The sequence below is a fragment of the Misgurnus anguillicaudatus genome, chromosome 10 (genome assembly GCF_027580225.2).
Source record: "Misgurnus anguillicaudatus chromosome 10, ASM2758022v2, whole genome shotgun sequence".
Classification (NCBI taxonomy): Eukaryota; Metazoa; Chordata; class Actinopteri; order Cypriniformes; family Cobitidae; genus Misgurnus; species Misgurnus anguillicaudatus.
This window is the reverse complement of record NC_073346.2, coordinates 27,329,061-27,335,060: the sequence shown is the minus strand read 5'-3', so window position 1 is coordinate 27,335,060 and position 6,000 is coordinate 27,329,061.

The following is a 6,000-nucleotide window of genomic DNA, read 5'->3' as shown; positions in this document are numbered from 1 at the left end:
TTGTTTAATTAAACCCTCAATGAACTAACATTTTCAACAACAAAAAAATGTTGGAAGGGACATAATTTACTGTGACACTCAAGATGGCTACCAGGTAAGCAGTTCTTATTTTTTCTCTCCAGATAAAAGTTGAAATTTTGTTTGTCATAATACCTAGACAACCTTTTAGTTCTCATTACCGAAACATGAGTTTGTAAATGCATATATTTAATGTAATGATAATTTTTGATAATGATAATTTAAAAAAGTAAATAATTCTATAGAAAATATTTTTTAAATCCTCTAAAAATAATGGTTATAGTAACTTCAGACCTTAATCTTATATGTGCAAAAAAATGGCTTTAAGGGCTTTTTAAAAATTCTGATGCTGGACACCTTCCTAAATCTGGATTTTGTGAGAATCACCTGTTGTCCCAGAATCTACACATCTCTGTGTTATTATTAAAACAACACATTTTGTTACTTTTAACACAACTTGTGCTTTAAATAGTCTTTTTAAGTAATTTAATTACAGTTACTTCTGATGTAATTGAACTAAATATTGTGCGTTTGGACTGTAAAACAATTATATATAATACAATTGTGGCTTTAACATCAAAATTCAAAGGTTAAAAGTCTAAGGTTAAATGCGTGTTTTTTATGTATCCTATTTACTTTAAATACTTTAGTGAGTTAATAAGAATAATGGCAACCCTCTAGTGTAGTTTCCAATTCTTACTATTAACTGGTTGGTTATAAGCATTAATATTACTGAGATATAAGCTGTTTATTAATACTTAAAAAGCAAATAATAATGCCTGATTCTGCAAAACCTTATTCTACATCCTTAATCCTACCCAATTCCAACCAATAATTAAACTTAATAACTACTTTACCAAGTATTAATAAGCAAAGTATATTGAGGCAAAATTGGTTAATAGTTAATAATGAGAATTGGACTTTAAATGTGACCAGAATAATTTATGTAAGTGTTATATGATTTATTTGAACCGTTTAAAGTCTATCTTTGTATCATTTACAAAATAGGATTTAGAAAGTAATTAGTAAGTAATTAAATATTTTTTGAAGAGAGTCATTTGTACAGTAATCTAATTACATGACTGAAGATGTAATTAATAAATAGTAATTAATTACTTTTTTGAGTAACTTACCCAACATTGGTCAGTACAAGGTGTCTTTAAAGTCGCAATGAAATTTAAATGAAAAACTATATATATATATTTTTAATATTGTGGTATTATTAACAAATGACTTATCTGTGAGCTTCATTATTTTTTTAAAAATCGTGTGTGCTCATAATCTTTAATCAAAAATGCAAATCTCAAAACTATCTCTCTTCACTTCCGGTCATAAGTATGGCAGGTGGGCGGGGTCCGGGAGAAGATCGCAGCGATTAGCAATTAGCAACACGCCCCATCTTCAAATGATCCAATCAGATCTCGATGGACAAATTCAAATCCAGCCCTGCCTTATTTAATCTCAAAAGCCGTTTCATTCGGATATACGTCACCACGGGGAAAATAAATCGCTACTTCCGTTTCATGGGGACTTTAAAATTAAGGCAACTTAAACATGCATTTTAGTCTGGGACTAGGATAAGCCTTGCCTGGGCAACCACCCCTAAATGTTTTTTTTAAACAGATAAACAACATACCAGCATAAATTAACAGCAGATCTGGCCAAGGTGTAAAGCACTATATTATAATAAAGTAAACAAAATAAAAAGGTCATGCACATTACTTTTTTTAATATAAGGTGTATTTATTGTGCATTTAATGTTTAATGTGTTATACAATGTGAATTTTAACTATAATTTGATATGGCCTGAATTACAATGTGACAGAAATATTCAGTCCAATGGTTCCAAGCTGTTACTTGGGCAGTGTCCTTTATAAAGGTCGCTAGTCCTAATATGTAGCATTCAGTTACATACGTATATATGAATACATTTGATACCGATATGTACTTTTATGAACTATTTAGGTGCAAATGTATACTTTTTGAAAGGATATCACCCAAGTGATAGCTAGGGACCTTTCTTTGACAGAGTAATACAGAGCACAAAATAAACCGAATATCATCAGCTAAAGAAAATCTTTGCATATCATAGTACAACCTGACTCTAAAGAATAAGTGAAAGTAAGTTACAAAGGAACTAGAAAACAAAGAGAGAAAGCAAGAAGGCCATAGGATTAAAAGCCTATAGCCGGAGGTGGTTGTCCTGTCTGATTTGTTCTTAGTTCAAAATGTTTTCACACGGTAAAATCACCCCATCACCACAGGTGTTGGCACAATGCTGTGATTGCCCTTGACAAGAGAAAACAGCAGAAAGCCTCCAAAACCAGGAAACTTTGAAAGACAAGGTCACAACTTTGCTTGACATCAAAGGTTAACAATTTTAACATAGAAATAAAAGAAAAACAATAAACAACCAAGTTTATTCAACGTCCTTGAGGCATCACCTTCACCTGAAAGAAAAAAGGCTCTTTTGTGTTTTAAATTTGTCTATTTTATGTTTTTTGGACAATGGTGAAGATTTAAATGAGAAATTAAGCAAGGGAATTACTGGTATAGATCCAAACCTCAAATAAAGGGTGGGCTACACAAGATTTGATTTACACAGAGAGAGAGAAAGAGCGGGCGAACAAACAAGAGAGAGAGACACACGTTTGGAGTTTGTACTGTGCCTTTCTCCATCTCTCTATTTTTTTGTCTTTTCAAAAGATACCACATGCGCCCCTTTTCATCGCCTTATCTTGTTTGTATTGTTTGTTGTCTATGATATACAAAATATTCCATGCATGCAGTTTGTCTTTGCTTTAATTCTCTCTCTCTCTCTCTCTCGCTTCGCAGCCTCACTGCTACGTAAGCACTCTCATGTGCACACTGTACCCACAGCAGCGGATCTTTAGCTGTCACTTCTCTTCCTCCACACTTGTTCACACTCTCTATCCATCACCCTGCGAAGGTCCTGATTCTGACAGTCACAGCAAACACTATCTCGCGCGAAAATCTGAGGCAGTCATCACTTTTAAATATTGCAAAAGAGCATCAATGAGAAGTGTCTGTTTGCCAGAGATCTGACACGCACTTGCCGAACTGGCTGCTCAATTATAACCTTTGGGCTGATATATAAAATTCTGCTGATGGCCTAGCTGGAGTCAAAGTGTCACATGTGGTAAAGTAACACTAGTGTTTCTGTCATTCACAGCTTAAGAGAACCTATGCAGTAGTTAGCGCACATTCACATGATATGTTTAGCTGTGGTAGATGCAGAGCAGACACAGTTTAAAAAAATAATCTACGTTGAACTTTTTTAATAAAAAATCTTTTATTTTATTTAGATAAACAATTCATATGAATTTTAGTACTTAGTACTTTCAACGTTTGGATACATAAAAGACCTGATTCTGACTGTTCAGTGTATGTGCCTTTAAATAGGTTTTCCTTTACTATCGCTTTCATTCCAAATAATAAGAAACTTAAACCAGTATTCTATATTCAATTATTGATTTGGCACATAGCAGATAATATACAGTTAACCTAACATTATTGCAAGATGAAATCAGACAGGGTGATCAGGATCTTTTATCTTCAACATTATTCCTTATTTAACCAAGCCACAGTAACTGCAATAAGTGGTCTGAATCAAACTGACTAACTGTGTACACCAGACGCGAGTTCAACAATTTGCGCAAGTAGATTACTTACAAAGTCAATGCAAAGACACGATAAGATGCATCCTCATGTGGGGCGATGCACATGACACGATATGGGCGGTGCATTTGCCACAAAAACACGCGCTATTCGCCTCAAACGCGTCTTCCGCCAAGTTGAAAATATTCAATTCGAGTGGAAAATTAGCATGAGACGAAGTTAAATCCCGCGAGTAATCTAGAGCAAGTAACACGATGACCCGCGTTTGGTGTTTACATAACATAATGCTGCGTTCAGACCAGCGGCGGTAGAGGCGTCAAGCGTGAGTGATTTCAATGTTAAGTCAATGTAAAGACGTGTTGACGCGCGTCTGGAGGTCTTGCGCCGCAAATGAGGCATTTAGTGCGGCGCTGTAGACGCGATTACGCCTCATTAGTGCGAATGGCGCAAATTGAGAGTTCTTGCGGGAAATGCTCAAGTTAAAAAAATTTGCAGAAAAACGCGCCGCGTTAACCAATCAGGAGCTTGCTCTAATAGTGACGTGATTACAGAAAGTGAGCGGAGTCGCAGAAGCCCCTCCTATGACACGAATTTCCGCGTGAATGTCACGATGACTAGAATTTCAAGTGGCACGGTAGACGCTAATTTGACGCCTCAAATTAAAATTTACAATTTTTTGTTGAATCAACTCGGATTTACAAGTCATTTCAACTTACTATTATTTATCTTGACTAGAGATGAGTTGTTATAACTACAGGTGAGTTGTTATAACTTATAAAATTAAGTTGGCTTTTCTCAACTATATTTTATAAGTTGTGACAACTCATGTGTTGACATCACTTGTAAATCTGAGTTAATTTAACAATTATGGTAAAGGTTCATCACAGCGATGTCAATGAAGAACCCAAAAAAAAAACATTCAGTCAAAGGTTCTTTAATGAACAATTGTGACCTGGACCACAAAACCAGTAATAAGGGTCAAATTTTTTGGCCAAAATTCCATGCCGATATTTTTTTCGAGTGCTTCCGTTTCTACATATTGTTATGAAGTAATTAATTTGCTGAACAGATGCTGCATTAGCAGAGAGACAACAGCAGGAACCTAAGTTTATCGTCAAGGCTAACAATAAGACAATAATATTAGTAGTAATTTAAACAGTTACACAAAAATAAACGCAGATAAATCCAACCCAAATGTTTAATGTCATCATGATTATCGATTTGCATTTGTTTATTTCCAGCTGGTTACTTTTATCCATATTTTAAGTTAATAACGAGAGAAAGCGAACTATATAAAGCTGTCGGCTACATTAACATATCCAACAAATCAAAATGTGATTTCGGTTCTTTTTTATCATCACTGCAATACATTCTTGCGTTTTTTAAATTAGATAATCATTAAATGTTTAAACAGAACCAAATAAAACTATAAGAAAATCGCCTTAAAGTTGTCCAAATGTATATGGTATATATGGTAGGAAATAATCTAAAAACCTTTTTCCACTTTTGTAAAACATAAAAGCTATTTTGATGTTGAAGGTTCTTTATGGAACTATACAGCCAAAAATCATTCTTCTATGGCAACGTTGTAGAAACTTTACTTTATAAGTGTAGGCATTTATATATTTGAGGAATATCACAGAGTGCTGCTATATTAAACATCACTTACTGGATATTGCTAACTGGTGAGGGAAACACTGTTATAAACTAACCTGGTGAAAGAGAAAGCACATATGCACAGACTTTTTTTAAACTGCTTCTTACCTCAGGCCAAATCCCTCCACTGCACAACATTTACATACTGTGCTCTGGAACGCCAGGAACACAAGCAAATGCAGTGATACGTAAATATCTGTACTATTGAAAACTGTTATTATTATGTTATAATTTGCTGTATTCATATAACATTGTACTATGCACAGCACCATGGCAAACATGAGGCATTATGTTATAATACAACAAACACGAGTTTGAATGATAATTGCAAATGCTACATGAAATATGTGACCTATGTTGGTTGAATCCCAGCCAAAGTGTTTTTTTATTTACTGTTTTCATCTTACATAATGTAAAGAACATTTTGGGAAAATATAACATCTTTAAAGGAAAACACCACTGTTTTTCAATATTTGACTACGTTCTTACCTCAACTTAGACAAATGAATACATACCTATATTTTTTCAATGCTTACACTTAAACTTTGTACAGCGTGTTGTGAATGTGTTAGCATTTAGCCTAGCCCCATTCATTCCTTAGGATCCAAACAGGGATGAATTTAGAACCCACCAAACAATTCCATGTTTTCTCTATTTAAAGCCTGATACATGAGTAGTTACACTTAG